Source organism: Lissotriton vulgaris, chromosome 1_1 (genome assembly GCF_964263255.1).
Source record: "Lissotriton vulgaris chromosome 1_1, aLisVul1.2, whole genome shotgun sequence".
Lineage (NCBI taxonomy): Eukaryota > Metazoa > Chordata > Amphibia > Caudata > Salamandridae > Lissotriton > Lissotriton vulgaris.
Genome location: NC_141685.1, coordinates 1,239,141,368 through 1,239,166,460, shown reverse-complemented (window position 1 = coordinate 1,239,166,460; position 25,093 = coordinate 1,239,141,368).

Here is a 25,093-nt window from a genome sequence, read left to right as displayed (position 1 = left end):
CTACTACAGAAAGTGATTTCTCCAAATTAATACGATCAATTTCTCGTATTTTTTCAGCAGTTTCAATTTGCTTTACTTTCCAAGCCTCGTTGTAAGCAGCATAGATACTGGTCGCTATGAAACGCTTTTGACGCTGTTTGCGTGGTCCAAGAATGAAGTCGCGCAAATCAGCACCATCTTTTAATAAAGACAAGTGTTGCTTAATTTCAGCCAGTGTGGACGAGGTTAGACATTCAAGGCAGAGTTTCCCTACACTGTATGTTGTTATAATCCCTGGATGTTGTCTCTGGGAGTATCTAGGGTCTAATCTGGTCATTTTTAACCCCTGTGTTTTATTCAGGAATCTATCTTGACAGCTATTTGTGTCTGTAGGCCAGATTAACCACTTTTTCCAATCAGGATGTGTTCTGTTGAAATGTAAAATTTGTGACACGTCTAACTCAATATCTGTGGTTGCATTTTCAGGTATTGGCTTTGGTATAGACGGTGTTTTAAGGTCTTTGATCTTAGCTAGGCCAAGACAAGATGTTTGGTGTATTGTGTCATTTAAAAATAACATTTGTTCAGGTATCATGCAGGTTCTAAATAGTGCTTCTATGCCTTGCACCTGCCAATCTTTTGTACCCCAAATTGTTTTCGTTTCAATATTATTTTTCCAATAATCAAAACCAAATGTCATCATTTTGTCATAAAATGCTTCTGAATATATCAATTTAGAATTTGTCAGCATTGTTTTCATTCCTGTTTTATCTAACAGTTTGTAATAAAACGTTTCTGCATCACTGGTGTTAAACCCTGAAAAGTATTTGAATTTCTCAAAAAATGCTTTAGAACTGCTTTTAGGTGGTGTAGCACAATGTTCCCATTGATTATACATAAAAACATTTCTAGGCTGTGCAGATTTATGCAAGTAATGATCCCCATAGTGGGTATAACAGAATAACCGCTCATAACTAGATGAACCTTGTAAATAATCATGATCTGTGAATCTAGCTGACATTACTAAATCAGACATCATGTCATTAATACTGTTAAAGTCCCAATCATCAGAGAATGTACTTGGTGTCACAAAGTCACTTAAGGAAACCTTTAGTTGATGAGGATACTTCAGGATTTCGACCAAACCATAGATCTCATAGTCTGTTTTCTCCCATACTACCCCACCAGGTATTGGAATTGCTGTGACATTTACTGTTGACAGTTCTCTTTTCTTCACGTGGGATGATCTGTGTGGTTTCAGGACTAGGTTGATGTTCTGACTTGCTGTGTCCATTGTAATATATTTTCCTTCAATGAATTTTCCCAAACACAGTACCATGATGAGCCAAAGCAAGAGGAAAAATACACCTAGACCGAACCAGAACTCTAGCCAAGGGGAAATTAGGTAGATTTCCTTCAGTTGATGAAAGAGTTCCGTTGCTTTCTATTTAAAATACTTTTTTGTTTCTGGCATTACTTCGGGGTCATTTAAATCTTCAGAGAAGTTGTCGAAGTTGATGAAATAACCAGAGGCAGTTCTGTCAATTGATGGGATTGTTCTTTCAATCTGTCTCTCGGTAGCACTTTCTGATGCCACATCATTGTAGACTGGTGTTGTTTCTTGACGAACTGTTTCAATCTGTGTTTCAAGAGGCACGAGTTCCATGGCATTATTGCATAGTCCTTCATTGTGCACTGCAGGCTGATCGAATGTGATTAGTCTTTCAGTTTGAACCTCTTGGATTGTTGCAAGTTTGGGTATTCTGTTGTTTCTTGGGAGTCCACTGGGCCTACTGTTGATTATAGGCCACATGCTTGTGGTTTTACCAGATCGATAGACACGACTCTGTTCTCCTTTTTACCAGCAAGGGGCGGTAGCACAACTGATCTTGTTCCGGTGACTGCTAAGACAGGTACTGCTTTTCTGTAAGAAGGCCCAAATTCCTTCCTCACCGCGATCTTTTCTCTGACTAGATCCCCAATCTTTGGAATCCAGACAGGCCTTGCTGGGGCTGTTGCGGGTGGTGCCTCGTCAGTGGTACCTGGCTGTTGCTTTAACTTTATGTTGCTTAATGATTTTCTTGTTTCATTCAGTTCCTGTAAAACAGCCAAACGATCTTTTACATCAAAGTGCGTTGTTTCTTCTTGTACCACTGACATCTGACTATCGAGGTCCTGAACTCGCATTCTAATTCCGAACAATAGTTCGTATGGGCTGAAACCTTTTAGAGAATTTCTTGGCATGTTGTTAAGACTAGTCTGGACACTTATTAAATGTTTGACCCACCCAGCGCCTGAACCTAATACCTTCGCTGTTATAGATTGCTTTATGTCACGGTTTTTTCTTTCTACCACACTATTCCCTTCGGGGTGCGACGGACAAGAATACCGCAACCCAATTCCCATGCTGGCCATGGCCTCCTTATAGGCTCGAGAGCTGAAAGCAGGACCCTGGTCAGAATGGAACGTGGTAATTGCGTATGTTCCGATATTGACTCGCAAATCTTTTATAACCGTTCTAGCGTCAGCCGAGCGCTGGTGGCCTCATTTTTTTAAGTGCTTTTCGTCTTAACTATTAATAGGACGCAGGACGGGGTGTAGGCAGCGTTACGCTCTTTCTGACTGGTAGCCGGTAGCATGGTTCGCTACTGCGATCCCTATTACAGTTTTCACAGTTGTTTGCATATATTTGGTGTTCTACACTCATTCCCGGCCACCAGAATACTGATTGCAGTTCAGTCAGTGATTCCTTGATCTCTCTGTGCCTTAGACCCAAACCCATGTGTGCGTCTGCTATTAAAAATGTTCTCCTGTTCATGTTTGGAATTACTCTGTCCCCCACTCCAGGGATTCAAGCAAAAGGAACGGAGTTTGCATCGATTATGTATGCATAATTGAGTGGATAGTTTACGGGTAGTGCTGCACAGTCGCCTTTTACGGTCGTTTTTACTGCCAGCATGGTTTCCCCGTCTATGTATTTATCTGTACGCTTTTTTGTGGCTACGGAAGCCGGTTTAGTTGCTTCCGCTGTGGCTGTATTAGCCAATGAATTCCCTGCAACGTGAACGCCATCACGTTGAAGACTCTGTGCGTGAATCACGTGAGTCTTTTGTAGTTCTTTGTGTAAAAGAGCTACCTCGTTCCAGAGCAATTTATGCTTTATTGTGGCACCTGTGTCATCTTTGTAGTCGTTTTCGATCCAACTCTGCAGTTTATTGTTGTAAGAGTTGACGCAAAAATGAGAATCGCACACTATAAGTGTCGGGAATTCACGTTCTGCATTTTCGAGCGCCATCTTTAAAGATCTGATTTCAGTTCTCTGAACCGAACAGTTTCTTACAGATTCAGTTTTTGTTACTTTCGGTCTGAATTTACCGCACAGCCAACGACCTTTAATGATCGCACATGCTGCATCGTAGGATTTTCTCTCTACGTTGAAATGCTGTACAAAGCTATCTGTATAGATTATACATGCGTATTGTGGGAGAGGCAGAATTTCGATTGGCAGAGGATATTCTTCTTCATATTCTAAATCATTCAGTTCTTCAAATTGCGGTGCGAAATAGTATTTCACGTCTTCCGCTCCCAGAGAATCTATGCACTGTATCCATTTCGGATCCAGTGACACTGTAGGCAGGTTTACTGGGCTGAATAGCGCCTCGAAGGTGGATTCTGCTGTAAGGATATTAATCCGTTTGCCGTGTGCTAGTTCTCGTTCATTTGCTAATGCGATTTGCACTGCGTTCACAGTTCTTTCTGTGTGACTGAATGCTTTTTCTGCTTGTGTGTACAAGTGAGATTTAATTGAAATTGGTACCTTTTCTCCCTCATTAGAGGTTAGGTACGTGAATCCGCATCTTCCTGGGATGACTCGGATTACAAGATCGATTGTGTTGTCACGTGTATCTAATTTAGTTTTTGCTAACATGTCTGTTTGCAGTGATCTCAAAATTTCTGTGTGTTTTTGAGTCCAATTGATTTGTTTAAAATCAGGTTTTATTAGTTTGTAGAGAGGTTTAACCCTCTCTGCGTAATTTAGTATGTAAGTTCTTCCGAAATTCAGAAAACCTAGAATGGATTATAAATTCTTCAGCGTTTTTGGAGCTTGGAGTACAGCGCACTTCTCTAAGAAGTTGTCCGCTAGGCTTTTCCCTTCACTTGATAATTCGTACCCTAAGAACAGCACTGTCAGATGGGCAATTCGAGACTTTTTAAAGTTGAATTTGTAACCCTCTGCTGCGAACCCAAGTATAATGGTGTTCACTCTTTTCAAGTGAGTATCCAAGTTGTCGTCTGTGAGATAAATATCATCTACGTAAGACAATGCTTCATCATCATAGATTTGTAGTAACTCTGTTACCCTGGCTGAGAATAGTCCTGGGCTGTTCTTGAACCCCTGTGGGAGTCGACAGAATTTTTCTGTGACCCAAATGCGGAGAAAGCGGTCAAATATCTGCTTTCTGGTGCAATGTTTTGACAAAAGAAACCATTAGAAATGTCTAATGTAGTTTTATATTTTTTCCTAACTATATTATTCATTAGGGCTGCACTATGCGAGTTTTGTACTGCAAAAGTTTTGCAACATGTATTAAGATGTCTGTAGTCCAAAACTAGACGATATGATTCGTCTGGCTTGGAGACAGGAAACAAAGGATTGTTCATTTGAGAGGTGCATGTTTTAATCACCCCCTGGTACTCAAGTTGATCTAAGATCTCCCTGACTTGTTTTTTAGCTTCTTGCTTTATGGGATACTGCCGTTGGGCAGTTGGTTCACTTTTCAATTGGATTTTGTGAGGAGGTGAATCCTCATCCCATCCTACATGATTTTTATATAATGCAGGTGCCTAGGCTACTGCCCATTTCCTTGCATATGTGTATTTTTTTGTGAATCGGTATGTGATTCGAGAAGGCAGGCATAATCACTTCTTCGCCACGAGGGCACTCCCTGACAAACTCTGGGGGCCAATCTTTTTCAGCTAACAGAATATCGTAGCCTTTTGAGAGCTTATCCCAAAATAGACCCTTAATTTTCCTAGTCTTATCACCCTCCATACGCAATGTTATTTCGTATATTTTATGGGGCTCGCTAAGTCTGGCGTCGGCAGTTTCAACTTGAATGTATTCATTCGTGTCCACTGTCTTCAGATGACTCATCAAGATCTTGCGCGCTATACTGATTTCTGCTGCACTGTCCAACATTGTCAATGCCCACTCCCCGTTTTTCAACTGTGTCCTCAGTATTCTCGGCATGGTTGATTACTCTAATACTGGCTACCTTCTTTTTCTGAAATTGAGATTTCTTATTTTGAGCAGGTTCCTTGTCTTTGGACTTGGTGTGCTCTCCTGGGTCTGACCGTCCTCTTCTTTCCGAATTCTGTGGAAAAGATCGAGAGGGACGTGTATCAATACTTTGATATTTATCAGGTTTTTTCAGATTATCCCTATTTCTAAGGTTATATCTTTTCTCAGAGGGCTCCCTCTGGGGAGACTGGCGTTCTCGAGTCGGAGTTCTTTCCCTCCGTCGAGGAGACCTTCCTCTGGACTGGAAAACTTTTTCCTTGGGAGTGGATTGTTTATTTCCATCCCAGCTCTTTTTAGGAGTATTTAAATTATTTTTAATAAATAATTTTTCAGGATTTTCGAGCAGTTGGGGCTTTACTGGTTTCCCACCCAAGCTGTCTCTACCTAATTCTTCATAGCACTTTTCTATGATTTTTGCAAGCTCAACAGGATCTTTTATATCTGTTTCCTTCAACTTCTGGCAAATCGCCACAGATGCTGCTTCTCCTCTAATGTTGGCTAATAATATAGCCGTGACCTGCTTGAAGTCTTTCAGTAATTTCATACCTAGATTTAAAGCGGGCTCTGGACCGAATTCATTTTGAATCTGTTTTAGCACTTCTGGTATTACCGCCATAGACGGAACACCGTGTGTTTTTGTGTAAATGGAAGCAAAGACTGTACCCCAAGTGTCGCAGTCCTCCACGTGTGGTGCGATTCCCATAGGAAGGCAGATGGTCAAGATTCTGTGTTTCTCAATAGGGGTAGTATCAGGAAATACTGCCTCTATTTGAGTGATTTTCTGGGCTAACCAGAAAGGAATTTGTTCCCGTTTTACGGGTGTTTTACCAAGACATGACTGTATGTTCTGTGGTGTAATTTTATTAGTGTTCCCCTGATGAGGGGTCAGCTGTGGTGTATTAACAGCTGGCTGGACTGTTGCAGTCCGCATTACATATTGGACTAATTGCCTATGTATTTTTATTAATGTTTTTAGCTGTACTAACAGCTCTTCCTTAGACATTTTTACAATGTCAGGATGTGGTGTGTAGCTGGCTAGAACCGGCCACGTTGCTCCTGGTCTACCTAGTGGACCGAGCCTAGTTATGTGATCATTGTGTTTTAGGGCGCCATTAAACCAGAGCAGGTGCTCTTGAAATTTAAGTGGAATTTCAATCTCCTCGAAAGGAGCGTACTCTTCCGGGGGTTTCTCTATTTTGTAATAGTGAAACTCTTTTGTTATAGCGTTTACCGCTGGAAAGTTTATCCATGAATAGAATACCTCTGTCTGCCGATACTCGTGAGCCTCTATCACGAAAATTACTGTACCACCCTGAGGTGTCAGTCCGTTTGCTATAAGTTTTGAAGTTATAGATTTTCTTAATTGGACCGGGATGATAATAGCATCCGGATCTGTGTATTCGGGACCTTGCTGAGTCGCATCTGCTGCGGCCCCAGTGGTTCCGTTATTTTCTACTGACATTGTATAAATGCAGGTTTTGCAGAGTAGGTCTCCAAGGAGACAAATATTAGGTGCACAATATTTTGGAACACTGTATCCTTCAACGTTGAATAAACCAGAGCTTTACATGGGAATCTCTTCCTACTAAGGTCGGGCGGATTTTAACCTTTCACCCACTCCAGACGTCTATTGGAGTATTTACGGGAGAAAGGGGTGTGAAATATGCACGACTGAGTTACTCTACAAGTCTTGCGTTCGTTTATCGCCTTACCAAACGTTGGGCGCCATGTAGTGTAGTTCCTAGTTTCCCACTAGGCCCTGCGCATTGGAATAACATAAACAGTAGTATCGACGTGGAACTGCGGATATTCCAGGCCTCCACTGACTATGCTAAACTTAATTGGGTTGTGTTACCAACTAGCTCAGAGGTCACTGGAAACTTTCTTCTCTGCATAGGAAGTGATCAGCTTCCTTGGCACAGACAAGAAGGGATTCAGCTTTCCAACAACCGTGCAACATGACAACTTTGCTCCTCAGATCAAGAGTCAATCTCTAGGGTCGTGTGAAACAATAGACATGTATTTCTCTCAGTCAGTCTAGTGCAGTTTACTTTCACGAGATGTAGAGAATAGAGAGACGGGCGTTTGTCAATAAAAGGTTAACATTTATTGAACAGTCTTTCTTCTCGTACAAGAGAAATGTATTGCCACAATTGCAATAATTGTTATTATAAAAAGTACGTACAGTAAGATAAGTATTGCGAAATAGAGCTGTAAAAGCATTGATATGGTTTCTTAGCCATACAATGGTTTAAAAGTAATAAAACATATATACAGGCATATATACATTAGGCTAACATACTCAACTGGTGCTTCTAACTAAGCCTACCCCAGTGTGCCTGACCTCAGCCTAACACGTGAAAGGGGAGTAAGTAAGTAGCTTTAAGTTAAGTTGGTTTTGCCAAGGTTTGTTTCAAGAATTCTCGTCTAAGGGTTTAGTCAACACCATACCTCTGAATAGAATGATGGAGGATTGGTATCTCCTTCAGGGGTCTCTCTCGATATCCCAGTCACCCGCGAGGGTAAACCGGAAACGCCGTGGCTGGATTTCTCTGCACGAGAAAGGCAGCGGGTCTCTTCAGCGCGTCGAGGAAGGAGGGGGTCAGCGTCCGCGGGAGGCTGGAATCTGCTGGATGTCTTCGCAGAGGACGGCTGTTCAGCTCCTTAAGCGTACTGCACCATAGGTCGCGCTTTAGCGGCGATAATGGTATCAGCAGCTTCACCACCACAGGATAGCAGGCTGCAGCGACAGAATGCTAGATTTACCAACACGGGGTCTTGCAGGCAGCCAGCATCAGTAGCTCGTACAACAGGCATTGCTTAAGGCAACGTTGGTAATATTTATACCTGACAGGTACCGGGTTTGACGCAAGTTTGCTGGACATAAGACGTCAATTAAAGATGTCACTAGGAAGTGATAGTTATCAGTTGCTCATTAGAGTTCTATTACTAATCAAAACATAGCAAGCGGGGATTTCCAGGTTTGCTGAGTTTTTATCTTGTTGAAGAACTCGGAGTGTTATCTAGGAATATCAGATAGTGACTACTGCTCTGTCATTGCACTAATTGGTCGCAAAGGAAGTGGCAGAGGGAACTATGCTGGAATGTGGCTCTGTTCGTGTGAGGCCAGAGATGACTTTTCAGAAAATCGCACTTGAACGGTTATGCCAATATAGGGAATAAATGGATTTATAGCCGAATAGGGGCATAAGGTCACAGTATCGATCAGGAACCTAGATAAACACGCAACACACCAGGCAACGTGTGTGCATTCTCTTGGAACGTAGATGGGGTAAGTCACTTTTTAAAGACAGTTGATCTCCCTAAGGTGTGGGATGAAAATTTAATATTTTCCAGGAAACCTGTTTGGCTGGTGAAAACCTGATGTTAAATGGTTATATACATTTTAGAAAAGATGCAAGTAAAACTGGGTCAGCACAATTATTAGGTGCCATTAATTTTGACAAAGTGTGCCAAAGATGCCAGGGTTATTAAGACTTATTGCGATTGGGTGCTGGAGTGCCTCCTAAATTTGTATAAAGGCTCCTTTGTTATTGATACCTTGCGTGTGATAAATGTGTATCTCGCCCTCAGTTTGGATAGTTATGCTGCTAAGCAAATGCAATTGGTCAGCAAAGATTTATCCAATTTGGGAGGTCAGTTCCAATCTTAGCCTATAGATATCCTGAGTGATTTTAATTTGCGGCCTACCCCGAGTTTGGTTAATTATAACCAAATGAAAATGTTCAAAGCATATAAGATCCCGTAGGCAAGAATACCAATTTGCCCTTTATAAACAAAGGCAAAGCCAATGTTAAAGTGTTTAGCAGAGGCCAGTTATGTATGTTTAAATGACCCCTTATGAGAAGATAAACCGGCTGTTCCAACTTTTATAAATACGGCAATCAAAAGTGTTCAGTAGACTGCATATTTACGCAGGCATGGTTCTTTGAACTGTGCAGTAGTTTTTCTGTGATGAATATCACTGCGGGAGCTGCCATTGGGCATTAAGAGCGCCACTTTGCTTAGACCTTATCAAAAGGCAAACTGTGATCCCCATAGAAACTTCTTTCCCTAGACTCTAGGACAACAAGGATCATTGATAGTATCTTGGAGTGTTGACACACTATCAAACTACCCAGGTTCACATTGGTAGTATGAGAAATTATGAGGATATTTGGATGTGATATAATCAGATTAAATTGGAAACAGCGTTATTTCTATCACCCAATCAACAAGCTGTCTCTAACAGCTGTTAGCGACAGCTTACTGCCAATAGCGCCCGTTTCCGTACTGCTTTGCATGTCAGCCATAAACATCGCTAATCACATGCAAAGTGGGCGTTCCCAACATCAAAGCAATTGAAAACGGTCGGTAACTCACATTCCCCCTATTACAAAGTCCTGCAGAGCGAAACAATAACTTGCGCTAACCGTGATTATCGCCTGAAAGTTACACTTGCTAAAATCCCTACTTAGGCATGCATATAATGGGGAATGTATGATGTTACAATGCATACATTTACATCGTGCTACATTACATCGCGGTTTTTACAACGCAAGTCGTTGCAACGACTTGCGTTGGAGGGCGCTGGATTTAGGAGTAGTATAATTTCCAACTCCAGTCTACAAACAGTAGGGAAGGTGTTGGATAGTAAACTATTCTATTCCTTGTCCTAGAGCGCCATCCAGCGCAAGTCGTTGCGTTGTGAAAACCGCAATGTAATAGCATTGCGATGCAATCTCTGCATTGTAAATGATGGTTCCCTATAAGGGGAGGTGGATTATGGGGTTACAGCCACATGGCCGTATCAGCAAGCATTTCACCATATTGCTAGGAGGTTCGCTGATTTTTCAGCGATGTCTGGCCGTTTTTCACGCTATCGGTGGAATATTTAACGCCATAGCGCTATTCGTTGCTAATACAGCGTTAGCGTGGCGAAAGATTCCAGCGATAGCAGGCGATAAAACTATTCGCGCTAAGCGATGTTTATCCCAGTTTTTTGGTAATATGGCCGCAAGAGGTAAAAAGTGTAATGTAATGATTCCATGATGGGCGCCTTTTGCTGTAAAAAGTCAACCTTGGTGTGATTCACAGTTTCAGGAAGTGAAAAAGAATATAGGAAATTAAGCCAGAAAAAGGCACTTGAGGTGGGGGAAATCTTGCACAAGACAAAAAATGAATATGTAGTACTGATAAAGGTAAAGCAAAACGAATATGCTTTGACTGCTATCTGGATACTAGTTCAGTCAAGGTGTGGAAAAGAAACGGGTGTGATTAGGTGTGTATGGTCCCCGAGAGAAATTGGTTGTTTACCTAACCTATATATATAAGTCCGATGATAACCTATGTGGAGGAGTTGGGTTCACTCCAATGTTTTTTTAAATGTTATTTTAAGGAAAATTCGTTGAAAAAGGGAATATGGTATCTGCAGGCCCAGAGAATCTATCCACTATTATTTTAAGAAATAATTCTGACTGGCTGGCAAGCTTTTTTTCAAGAGTATTATTTGTACCAATAGACACTGGCACCTCTCAGGATAGCTGGACATGAGCGGTAATAAAGCCTGTTTGAAAGAAAACTTAGCCTTCAGACCCCAGGAATTACCATCTGATAAGTTTGATAGATGTCGGGCCAAACTATACAATAAAGCTATTTTGCTGTACATGAAGGGTTGGCGAGAGAGAAATAAACTCTTCTCCATCGAGCAGGTAGGCTTTAAAGAGGGCCAGAAAGCCTCAAAAACTCAAGGTAACCAGTTCTGTTGTTTTGTGGATTTTTGCTCAGCTTTTAATGTTGTCAACCGAAAGAATTTGTGGACGAAATTAAGGAACATGTGAATTTCAAATTCACTCCTGACTATTGTAAAAGAATTCCATGGAGAAAATTAGGCACCAGTGAAACTGAACACGAATGGGTCTCTATCAAGGAAAATCCCAATAGAGAGCGGTCGTAGACAATGGTGCATGTTGGCACCAGCTCTATTTTTTCTTATATCCTGAGGAACTTCCGACTACTCAGAAGGAGGCGGATGCCTTCTCCCTAAAAATTGGGGGAAGATATGTATTGTGTCTCCTATGTGCTGATGATTTGGCAATTGTTGATTTGACACAAATAGGTTTAGAAAGAAAAGTGGAATTTTTCAGCAATTGCCAATTGGTGTATGCCTAATGATCTAAGCACTAATATGGTAAAACAGAATATTGTGATATTCGGGAGGTAGACTATCCCTTTACCCGGGTACTAAGTGATACAATTGTGGAAGTTGGTTCCTCATAAAATAACTTGGGCATTGCCTTCAATAGAAGTCTAACCTGGGCTGCACATCTGAATGCTACAGAATCTCCGGATCCCTCAACATTACGGAGCCTAATGGAGAATGGAACTGAACCCCCAAATCTGGCGATTTGGTATAAACTGCTATGTATTTCTGATCCAAGTATGTCCACCTTGTGTGCTACACAAATGTGCTATAGTGAGTAGCAATGGGTTAAAGAGTCGAGAGCCCAATTGTTGCGTATTGCAGAAATATTTAATACTCGAGATTTTTAGATGGAGGAAGAGCCCCGGTTCCTCTCTAAAAAAAAATGTAACGAAAACTGTGCGTGGAAGTCAAGGTTTGCTTATCTACGTTATTTGGCCTCAAAGAAATCAATCCACTATTTAATTGAATTATGACTTGCTAATTCAGATTACCCATAATAATTGGAATTACCGATTCCACAAATTCGCATTTTTTTTTAATAAAACGTTCTTACCGCTTTTAATATTCTGTACATATGTGCTGCTACACTACGTGGGATAAGGATGGTCGGTGTTCGTGTGGTTTATGCAGTCAACATTTTAATGTTCTTATAGTGTTTCACTGTTTGTATTTTTTATCAATAAGACGCTCGATTTTAAAATCGATTTCTGAGAAGTACGGCACATGGCATAGAAAGTGAACCAATTAGCCCGCTGTACAATATGGACTTTTTTTGAAGTAGCATGTGCACTGGGCAGGTTCCTAAAGGAATTATTTAGCTAATGGTATTGCATGATTTTTTTTCCTGTTTTAATGTAATGTAGTCTTTTGTATTAAATAGTATGTATATGCCATGGTCTAAACAATATTATCTCTCACCCAGCAGGGTAACCGAACACCGTAAATGCCTTGTGTTCCTCCAGGACAGGGTCCACTGTACTTCTTGAGTTAAATAAAGAAGCCAACAATTATTGATAAACACCTGAGCATCAGTTTCCCTAAGAGCAGTGAAAACAGCACCTCATGAGAAACATCAATTGCAATGATCAGGGTTTCACAACTCAAGCTCCCGGATAACTAGAAGTTGCATATTTTGGACAAAACACTTATCGAACCCCGTGACCGACAGGCAAAGGTGGATGACTGAGAGCAAGGATGACTGTGCTTTCATAGGGGTGCATTGTTGTTGCCCCAGTCAGCACACATTGAGCACTGTGGTGCAGTGCTGAGGCCTACGCAATTCTTCCCAAACAGGTGGGCACAGAACATGATAATAAACACAAAGTTCCTTCGATAAGAACTACCGGAAGGTCTTAAGACAAAATATTGAAGATAGATCACCCAAGAAAGTACCAGAAGGACTCAAGGATGTATTGCATAGAACACACACATATGCATGCACACAGTACCTCTATTCCTCTGACGCCATCTTTTCAAGTGGTGCTTGATGTGTGCAGAGCAGGGTTGCCACCTTTCTCAGAGAAAAATAATGACAATTCACTACTGTTTTGACATTTTAAGGGATCCAGCTGTTTATAGTTAAATAATGTTTTTGTAAAATCCAAATTTATTTTTGAAAATAGAAATTACGATCCTGTTTGTTTTAACAGCCCTTTAGAAATACTTTAAACAGTTGTGACATACTATTGTACTAATACCTTAATGCCGCTCGCAGCAGTTTTGCTGACCATTGGATTTGCCTTTGCCCTAGGACGTCTACTGCGGGACTGCGAGGACCAGCTGCCCCGGTATTGATTGCAGCTGGGTCCTCTTCCCGCCCACTCGCCTGCTGCACTTAACTGCTCGCGGACCCCGCTTCGCGGGAGCCGCTCGCAGCAGTTTTGCTGACCATTGGATTTGCCTTTGCCCTGGGATGTCTACTGCAGGACTGCGAGGACCAGTAGCCCCGGTATTGATTACAGCTGGATCCTCTTCCAGCCCACTCACCTGCCGCATTTAACCACGCCCGCTCCACGCATCGTGGGATGCGCGCGGGCGCGCGCCGGGCGAAGCCTGGGCCAAGGGCGGGCCTGTTTGAGCCGGTTCGAGAACGCGTGAGGACGGGACGGAGCTTCCTCCCTAACATTTTTACCATAAGGTCAGTGTATACTAGTTCCCCAGTTATTTGTTATAGGTTGACAAACCACCAATTGTAATCCAAATTCTAAAAGGAGGAGGGTACTCCAACCCCTCTAGAAATGACTTCCTTAAAAATTGGGAGAGGCGGGAATTCATCCAAGGGCACGTCAATAGTGGGCAGTTTGGACTAGTTCCTTACCAGAGCCTCTTCTGTCTTGGTCCATGAAATTGCGTTGACAGAAAAAAGGTTATCTCTTGACCCCGCTTTCAACAAACGGTCATCAATGGGAAGTTTGGTAGGGGCGCGTTCACCAAACCCCATAGTTAACTTTGATCTTTTAAATCCGGATGATAATGACGAAAGAGAGGGGAATCAATTATTTCAAATTGTCGGTGGTTTGCCTTGCAACCCAGTATGCGAAGCTGTTATGTCAAGTAATGCAAACGCCCCGGGTCCAAATATTGTGCATTCTGGACCGCCTACAGCTAGTGCCACAGCAAGTGTTATAACAAGATCTGCTGGAAACTCTGTCAGGGGATCAACCGCCCCAGAGACAGTATCACTTCTTAAAAGGAAGATGGGGGAGGCCCGCTGAAAGGAAAAAAAGCCAAAATCCAAAAATCCGATAAAACAGCGGGTAGCAAAACACCACCATCCGTGTACAGTCCCCCCGAATGTCAGTCCAACCTGCTGAGCTAGGTTCAGATTTTTGGACAAAGCTGGAATGTATTTGTAATAAGACTTGTCTCCCCATTTATGACAGACTAACCCTGATTGAAAGTAGACCTGCATGCCTTGCACTATCAGTTGTTTCGTTACAAGCAAGGGGTGGGAATCGGGATAAAGGAACAATAGAAAATCAAAAGAGACTTTCAAAGCAAAATATGGAACCTGATTGCTTCCCTAACCCAATGCTAATGAGAGACACAGCTAATATTAGTGCCCCTGATGAAGTCGTCCGTAGTCCTGCACCCCCCCCATCCCATAGCTACAGCAAAGACAAGCCAAATCATGATGAGTGGTAGGGTGGAGACGGGAGAAGCGACTAGGGTTACCACTGAACCATGCTGAATGGTCAACAATATTTCTAATGTTGAACTAAAAAAGGGACTACCGCGTATGGATCTTCCTCCGGAAGCCAAACCATACGTGGTGGTTCTTGCAGCGGTCCCACACCTGAGCCAAGGTAAGAGGGAGGAGTATCCGGAGCTAAAGAATAAATGTATACATTGGCTAAATTTCAACAGGCCACTCCCTCCAATGATATCAGCTGAAATTTTGTTTGCAAGGCGGGTGAACTGGATCGGGCAAATGCAGAAGTCTATTGAGGGAGATTGCATAATCATTAATTTTAGGGATAGAAGGGCAGCTGAGCATATCTGTGGATGGGTTTCGGGCTGTCACACCACATTAATACAATCTTTATCCCTGACTTATTTTCATCCCCTACACACACTGCCCTCAGAAATATGATCCTAGATGGTGGGAGGCAGACTTAGATTAACATAGGGAGAATTAAGATGATTAAAATATATGAAGTGTTGTCAGGTTTGGAAAATTGTGATTGACGACCAGCTAAGCATAGTCTGAGGGCCATTAGAGAAGGATCAAAGGAAGGTAATGTTGGAATGGGTACAAACCGATTCAAGGGAAATGTTACAAATCATGATGGGGTAATTGACTCACCAGGCATTAGAACCCAAGTTAGTCTACATAGCCCAGACCTAGATCCAGGAGGGTGTGAATTGCAACAGACCAAATGGTTAGGAGGCTGGTATAACGAGGCGTGTCGGCAAGCTCGGACCTTGTTGGTCGTAGCATTGAGAGAAAGGGATCCAAGTAACGTAAGAGTGGCACCGGGCCGTTACCAGAAGGCACAGAGAGAGGCAAAAAAGTAATGGGACGAGGCTAAATGGCAGGAATTAAAACAAGCATGTAGGACAAAGAATCCAAAATTGTTTTGGGACACTTTTAGATGGGATAGGGGAGCATGCTCAGATCGCCCGCAGAATAACGTAGCTCAACATTCATGGATTGAATATTTTAAGCTCCAGTACGCTAGATGTGATATGGAAGGAAGTATTGAAATATTTCCACATACATTTTATGAGGGGGAGGTTTTTAGTCTTAAGGAGATTGATAAGGCGCTAGATGCAGTAACAGAGGGAAGTGAGGTTCCGTAACAATTGTAAGTGGTGTTTTCGACTCGCATGAATATGGTCGAGTCTGGTATCTACGAACCGCAAATGACGAGTTTAGTAAGTGTGCGCAGTTTCGCTGTGCTAACTTAAACTGTTCGCTTGCTACGTGGGTTTTTTCATCTGTACCCACGGGTTCCATCTTAGATACGGCATCCATTTTGTCTCTTGCCCTCAAGTAGCCAGCGAACGGACGCTGTCCGCTTCACGACCCTGGGACTCCCAAGATATTTGCGGAGGACACATGTCCTTTGTAAGTGTCTTTATGATGAGGGGGATGATACTGTAAGGCAGATGGCCCCGCTCGAGGCTCATCTCGCCGTGCTGGTTTATTGTCTTAGCCGTGCATCTCATTAGGCACGTCCCTTTGATGCCTGTAGCTCGTGTTTCCCGATACCCCCCTTTTACACCCTTTCCAATCTCCCCACTGTTTCCATCTTCCTCTACACCTGTTCTTGTTCCATTTTCGATCTGTTTTACTGCTGATTGGAATGTACTAATGGTGGGAAGATGAGTTTTTACAGTTGGGAACCGCCAAATGTTTCCGCACTTATGTTCCGGACCTTATGAGTATCAAAGTGACCAAAGCGACCCCTCTTGGGGATAATTGTGGGAACCGGGTTGTAAACCTTTGTCTGCTATGCAAACCTATGGGAAAATCGTGTATAAAAGGAGCGATCCACAGAACCAATTTGAAGCAGTCTCCCCAAGTTGCACGTGTTGTACTTGTCGTGACTTCTGTGTTCCCTGCAGTAAATAAACCTTGAATCTTTGACGCCGAAGGAAGTGTCCCGTGTCTCTGTCATTCGTACGCCGGAGCAGGTTACCCACGAAGGTTTCAGGTGTTGTCCCCTGGCACCGCTGGGTCTTAAAGAACCCAGTCCTTCAGTTGGCGCCCAACGTAGGGCTGCATCAATGGTACCGGTCCAAGCCCGACGATCGTGAGGAACTTCGTGTGAAATCTCCGAGGGAAGGTGCACTCCGCTTCATCGATCCTGTTGTCGAAACAAGTGGCCCGAAGACTTTTCCCGCGAAGATTCCCGCCTCCTGACGGCTGCGACGGACTGCTGCCCTGACTGTAGACCTGTTTTGGCGCCTGGCGTAGACCTTAGTAGAGCGAGACGATTGACGGGCCTTCCTGGTGACGCCATCGATCTTTGAGTTAAGTATTTGTGGGTCGCTCCCAGAGTTCTTGGTTGTGGTTGCTTAGTGGTTGCATGGTTCCATTGCATTTGTAGTTCTTGGTACTTTGTTGTGTTGTTTGACGACTGCAGCCGCCAAAAACCTAGGGTTTTTGCTCTTTGACTTGGTAAATCCCGTAACCCTTGAAGTTTGTGAAACTCGGCTAGTGTGCAAGATGCCTGGTCGTAGTACTTTGTTTAGTTGTTTCAGACGTTGTGGTGCGGATTCCCGACTGGAGGACTCGTGTCCGATACCTCCGGTTGGAACTCCGACTTATGAACTGTACAGCAAACATGGGCTAGGCCCGATTACTTTTAATGATTATTGGATTCGCTATACAAAGAAGGACGGTGTCCTTAGTTGGCCACCTCACGGTAGCTTTGAGACCCCGATTTTAGACAACCTAGAGGCTAAATTGTTCGAGAAAAAGTCATGGCCGGTCATGTTTGATGCCTTTCGGTTGTGGCGTAAAGAAGCCCGACAGAAAGAAATCAGACAGACTAAACGAAATCAGAGAGATAGTGTTGCTACCATTGTAAAGAAAGCAGAGCAATTTCAGCATGATAAGGAGGTTAAGGAAAAGGAAGTGTTTGATAGATTACAGCGTATGACTATAGATAAATGCTATCCTACTTTGCCTACGGAGTCGGAAAAGAAGGAAGAAGCAGTTGAGGATCCTTTAATGTCCTATCTTATGAAGTCGCCACCTCCGTATGTACAGAGTACCACAGCTCCTGTGGTTCCCCCTGTGCCTATTCTTCCACCTATTCTTCCTTTGCCTGTTCCTCAACCTGCACCCGTTCTTCCGACTGTTCCTGCTCCTTTGCCCGTTGCTATCCCTACTGCTCCTCCGCTTCCACATACTCCTGCTCCCGCTACTGCTCCTGTTCTGTTAACTCCAGTTGCTGCTTCTGTCTCTACTCCTTCGCTTGTTAGTTCTGTGTCCTATACTTCTCCCTCTACTCGTAGTCGTAATTCTCCTCTTGCGGCTAGTTTCTTTCATTCGCTCGGACCTGTTCTTGGGTCCACTGGTTCAGATGGTCCTCAGAGACGCAGTCAGCTTCCAGGTAACAGGGAACGCGCTTCGCTATATAATATGGCGATGGGTTGGATGACGCATCCCCTTAGAAATCCACCTCGTATTGTACTCGACACATTTTGTCAATTCAATATACCAACCCAAAGATTCGTGTTTGAAGAAATGTGCAAGGTTCTTCGTGATCAGATATCGGCCGACGCACCTGACGAGGTGCTGACCGCTTTGTCTGATTTACAACTTCAGTTCTCGACTGGACTGATAGTGGATTCCAATGTTCGACGTGCTGTTGAACGGTTGCTATCTTTTCGTCCCACTCCTATACCTCAAGCCTTGTTTGTTGAGGATATTGAAAGACAGCCAGATGAGTCTGGTCAATTTCCTATGCGAGAAGTTCCACCAGTGTGGATGCCAGGTAATCCTGGGGCAAACCCCCCGATTTTGCCGTTCTTTCAGAGAGTATGGATACATCTCCCATGGAAAAGATCAGAAGTGTTGCAGGTGAAGCAATCTTTGCCTGACCCTCGCAAAAATCCTGCAGGGTACTATAAAGAATTATCGCAGCTCGTAGACGCTACGATAATGAATCTTGCCGATATCAACATGTTGTTCGGAAATGTCGTGCCTCAACCGGTATGGGCTAAGATTCGTCAGGAAAACCATGCAAATGAATTAGGTGGTGATTGGGCAGCCATTATAGGGGCGGATGGGTTGCAAACCGGTGGTGCTAAACCCGACCAGCTGATTGCTGATCTTCCTCAAAGAATAATAACGTTAATGAAAACTCTTATGCCAGCTATGAGAGTGAATTGGGATAAATTGTCAGCTTGTAGACAGAAAAGGGACGAGAGTGTCTCCGACTTCTTTACGAGATTCGAGGAGGCATTCATCGACCATAGTGGCCAGGATATGAGCACTGAGGGTGGTCAACGGTTGTTTGTGGACAAATTCGTTTCGAACTTATTGCCCGATTTGAGCAATAAATTAAAGAATTCAGAAAGTGCATGGGCCGTTTCTACTTCAGCTCAAATATTGGCTACGGCACAATATTATGAGAATAGAGAGAAAGAAGAAAACGACCGTGCTGATAAAAAAACGAAAGAACTTAAAACTAAAGTGTTGTTACAGCAGGCCTATCCTCCACGTTCGAATCAGAATGCTTCGCAACAAAATAGATCGCAGCCGCAATCGAACCGATCACAATCTCGTAATGACTCCTCTTCCCAAAGATCCTCGTTAGGGTACAATCAGTGTGCCTACTGTAGACAGGAGGGTCATATCAAATTCAATTGTCCTGTTCTAAACGATCGTAATAGTGGTAATTCATCTAGAGGAGGTCGTGGTGGTTCACAGCAGGCACCACGTGGTAGAGGTCGTGGTGCTCAGAATGATCGCTCAGATAACCCATCCAATTCCGATAATTGTTTTGATCAACGTGGATCGTCACAAGGACGATCTGCGCAGTACAATGTAGACGACTATTACGTCGATCAGGGAACTGACGACAGTAATTACTAGGACAGCCGAAGACAAGGAGAGGGAGTAGTATCAGTTCCGGTTGATCAGAGAGGGCCTTACGTCGCAGTTGCTACATCGGGCGTCGTTGAGCCTTTTCTGTTGGACACTGGTGCAGCGAAAAGTTCCATAAAGCATTCAAAACTCCCTGGCGCACCTTTGTCCGGCTTAACAAATGTTTCCGTTGGATTCTCTGGCGCCCCCGTTAGCAATCCAGTTTCACGCCCTTTGCCCCTTACAATTGGGCCTCGTGAGCTAGAAGCTCCGTTGATTTTGACTACTGGTTGTGGTGAAAATCTTTTGGGCCTGGATTTGCTTAAACGTTTGTATGCAACTCTGTATTGTTCCCCTGCGGGTGTAAAGCTTACGTTGGGGGAGAGGGTTGTCTCTCCTATGTACTTGTCTCTCAATAAGCTTCCACCAGAATTGAGTTCTCTTCCTACATCTTTGTGGGCAACAGGTCCCAATGACGTGGGCCTGCTTGACATCTCCCCTTATGTTGTTCAGTTGAAATCTAATGTGCGGTTGCCACGTATTCCCCAGTATCGTATCTCTCTTGATGGTGAACGGGCATTGTTAGCGATCATCTATGATTTGATCGAGAAAGACGTTATTGAGGTAACACGGGGAAACGTGTGCAACAGCCCTGTACTGCCCATTCTAAAACGTACTGATCCTTCGAAACCACCTGTTTATTGTTTTGTTATCGATTTACGGGAGGTGAATAAAATTGTGATTCCTCAGTTCCCCGTTGTGCCTGACATCACGGCATTACTGACTCTGATTCCAGCTTCTGCATCGTGGTTTTTGGTGATTGATTTGAAGAATGCGTTCTTCAGCATTCCCATTGCAGAAGAGAGCAGAGACCTTTTCGGTTTCTCTCTTGGTGGACGCAGCTTCCGGTTTAAACGCGCTCCGCAGGGCTACTGTGAAAGTCCATCGATTTACAGTCAAGCCTTGAAGGGTCAACTGGATGCGTTTAGGTTGCCGGCTGGTGCGGCCTTGATCCAATATGTTGACGACTTATTGGTAGCTGCAGATACTCAGGACATTTGCAAAATTGCTACGGTGTCGCTGCTGCAACATCTCTGCGAGTTAAATCACAAGGTGTCACCTTCTAAACTCCAATATTGTTGTCAAGAAGTAACCTATCTAGGTCACTTATTGTCAAAGGAGGGAAGGCGGTTGACCCCAGAGAGAATTGCAGCAATTGCGCGAATGGCTGTGCCAACAACCCAAAGAGATGTGCGTGCCTTTCTGGGTATCACGTCGTACTGCAGACAATGGATTCCAAATTTTTCATTGCTAGCGAAACCATTGGTAGCTCTTACGTGCAAGGATGTTTCAACTCCTTTACCATGGACGGAAGAATGTCAGAAAAGTTTTTCTGAATTACGTGATTCATTGTGTTCGGCTCCTGTGTTAGGTACTCCTGATTACAGTAAGCCGTTTACATTATATGTTCACGAGAGGGAAGGTTGTGCGTTGAGTGTCTTAACGCAACCTTTTGGTGGTAAGCAACGTCCATGTGCATATTTTTCCTCGACCTTGGACCCGGTAGCTAGAGCATTGCCGAGTTGCTTGAGAGCAACAGCGGCAGCTGCGGTGTCCATACGACAATCAGCAGGACTGGTCATGGATAATATGCTTACGGTGATGGTTCCGCATGCAGTCGACACTCTTTTGAATCGTACGAAAACTCAGCATTTGACGAGTGCGAGATTGTCTGGGTACGAGTTGACGTTGCTGGCAAGCCACATTCAGATAAAACGTTGTAATGTCCTGAATCCGGCGACTTTGTTACCAATTAGCTCAGAGTCAGATGAAATAACAGAACACGACTGTTATTTGAGGACAGAAGAGGAAACAAAAGGTCGAGTGGACCTTAAAAACACTCCTTTGGAAGACCCAGATGGAACGCTGCATGTGGATGGTTCATGTTTTAAATTACCGAATGGCGATGTGACTACTGCATATGCTGTTGTAACGTTGAATACTGTTGTTGAGACTGCACGACTAAATCAGAATTCTGCCCAAGCTGCAGAGCTGATCGCTCTCACTAGAGCGTGTGTGTTAGCGAAAGGGAAACGTGTGAATGTGTTTACCGACAGCCAATATGCCTTTGGCGTCGCACATAGTTTTGGACGGTTGTGGAGAGAGAGAGGTTTTCTAACATCGCATGGTACGAAGATTCAGCATGGCCAGCTTGTGAATGATCTTTTGGATGCACTTACGTTGCCTAAGCAAGTGGCGATTGTTAAATGTAGTGCGCATCGTAAGGTGACGGATGATGTTGGTCGTGGTAATGCGTTTGCGGATGAGACTGCTAAGGAGACTGCCCGGAACCTTAGCACTCGAATGTATGTGACGAGTTCGGTTAGGTGGCCTACAGAATCGAGTATGTGTGAGGACACTATCGAGAGTGTGAAAGCAATTCAGAATGAGGCCACCGAGATTGAAAAGATGACGTGGAAAGAAAGTACGGGAAAGTTGGATGCACATGGTTGTTGGATTGACTTATCGGATCAGAAAAGATGGATGTTGCCTGATGCGTATGTGCTGGCTGTTGTGACTATGGCGCATGGGTTAGCACATATTAGCGCGAAAGGTATTTGCAAGTTGCTGTCTCCTGTGTGGAAGAATGATGGTATCACAAAATGTGCTGAACGATTGGTCAAGAATTGTATGGTATGTATGTTGTACAATCCTGGTAAGGGAACCCCAACTCCTCCTGGTAGTTTTGCTCCCCCTTCATGTCCCTTTGAGGTGATCCAGTTAGACTTCATCCATATGGAGCGATGCAATAACCGGAAATACCTTTTAGTTGTGGTTTGCGCGTTCTCCCGATGGATCGAAGCCTACCCTCTTAAGGACAACACTGCTTTGTCAACTGCGAAAATCCTACTGAAGGAATACTTTCCTCGGTACGGAATGCCTAGAGTTGTGTGGTCAGATAACGGAAGTGAGTTTGTGGGGAGTGTGATGAAGAGTGTGTGTAAGGGCCTTGGAATTAATCAGAAATTCCATAGCGCCAATCATCCCCAGTCAGCTGGTTTAGTTGAAGGGTACAACGGCACCCTTAAACTAAAACTAGCAAAGATTCAGGCTACGACTGGTCTCTCGTGGCCTGACGCTTTACCCTTAGCATTATTGTCAACAAGGACAACTGTACACTCCCGAGTAGGGCTCAGTCCCTATGAAATAGTGTTCGGTCGTCCTGCCAATGTTTGGGGGGTCCCTAGGCCGGGTGTGTTCTGTGATCTTGAGTATCCAATGTTGATCGATTATCTTCATGACTTGACTGCTAAACTGAGGTTAATTCACCAACAGGTTTACGAAGCATTGCCGACGCAGACGGAGGGTCCAGGCCACCAGCTCCAGCCCGGAGATTGGGTGGTGACGCGCAACTTTTCGCGCAAGAACAATTTGGACCCCAGGTTCACTGGACCCTACCAGGTCCTCCTTGCCACGAGAACTGCAGTTCGTCTAGAGGGTCGGAAAAACTGGGTGCATGCCACCCATACCAAAAAAGTCCCTATTCCGTTGCCAGCAGACTCGTGGGTGAGGAGAGGCATTGCATCAACTGAAACCGAAGGATTGCCGGCGTTTGTACCTTTCAGCGACGCACAACCTGTCGGAGAATCCTCAGTGCAGCAGAAAGACACTGTTGAACATTTGTCATCAAAAGACTCAAGACCAGAACATTCAACTGATCAACAGAACGCTGTCTCTTCAACGGATCCTTTGTTTGACGAACAGACACGTCCTGGGAAAACCCGATACTTTTTGCGATCCAGCACTAAAGACTAATAAAAGATCCTGTTCTGTCTCTTGACAATTGCATTATCCCGTTTTCCACGATCAGTTTGAACACTCGTATCATTGTAATTGTTTTTGTACATTGAGTTTCGTTCCTCATATTTTTGCTTCCACAGCTGAGAGACACTTTTGCATACACATAATTGTGAATAAAGGCCGTAGGGCCGCGCGTGTACTTCCTTCTGGTTAGTAGGTCTTGACACTAGGTTAAAGACCGTCGGTTCCTGGGAACTCCTAGGGATTGACTACTGCTACACAGAACGAAGTGCGTCAAGAAACATTGCGGACGGTCATAGGGGATGGCATTTTCGAAGCTGATGGACTTGGAAGGAGCTCAGGCGCAAAGGTTCAAGTTGCAACAACTTAGTCGTACCAAATGTTTTATGTTCCAAATATTCGTATTGCTTTTGACTGTTTCTGCATTATTGGCGGGTGGGGTGTATTACACGATGTCTTACTTCTTACCTTCTGCCATACCTACTCCTACCCCTGATCCTAAACTCACCTCCACTGCTTCCCCTCATTCTTTTCATATCTTACCTGAACACGAGCAGGCTAGACGTGCAGAATTCCGCAACAATTCCTTTATTCAGCTCCTTCATCAGCATCAGTTAGTGGTTAACACTACTAATTGTTGGGTGTGTGGGTTGATGCCACACACTACGGATAAGGGAATTCCATATCTGGTGTTACCGTATAGTTCCCAAGGGTCTGCTCGAGCATTCCAAACAATGTTTCGAAGCGCACTAGGTTTCCACCCCATTCGAGAACCACGTTCCCCCTACTCTGGTCCTACCTCGTATCAAAAACCTTTGTCTATAGCGATTGAAGACTTAGATAGCGATATCTATGATCCCTCGCTTATTCCAGAAGAAGAGGTACAAGCCTATAGGGTCCTGAGTAAAGGCGAGTATAGTGTGTTCACTAGTGAAAAACAGCTTAAAAGCTCGCCTCCGATATGGGTCGTACCCCACATTGGTAATTTTTGTCTAATAGGTCGTGGCCGAAGATTGAAAGCCCGACTTGGAGAGAGTGCTTGCACTGAAAATTACATTCTGCCGATGGTCTCGTCCCCTGTGTTTCTGGCTGCCAAGGGTACATACTTTATCTGTCATGATCGTGCGTACGCATGGTTGCCCTCTGACTTCATGGGCTCATGTTTTATCGCAAACTTGTTGCCTCCGACGTTCACTGTAGATGCAGATTATCACAAGACTAGAGTTGTGAGAGGCGTAATTAGCGAAGAAGATACTGCCGGACAAGAGGCAGGAGACTTTTTCAAGGGTTTCCTCCCGTTTTGGGGACCTATGGTTAATAGTAGGAACCTAAGACAGTTGACTCGAGTGGTAGAATCGACAGCTAATATTACTGCCAGTGCCCTTGGTAATATCACCACTGAACTTCAGGCGGATAGACTTATGACGTTACAAAACTGTATGGTTTTAGACGTGATCTTAGCAGATCGAGGTGGGGTATGTAAGGTGATCCATTCGAGCTGCTGTATTTTCATTCCTGATAACGCTCCGACTGTCTATCAAGCCATCTCGAAGTTGCATAAGATCTCCGAATCCATACACGTGGATGTAGGGGATTGGACGCTACTTGGGTGGTTTTGGGGCCTGATGTCGACTTGGGGTTGGAAGATTCTGATGATCATCGGAGTCGTTGTGGCGTTCCTGTTCACGTGTTGCCTTTGTGTGCAGTGCGGTCCTGCCTTATGTGGCCTCTGTGCTACAAC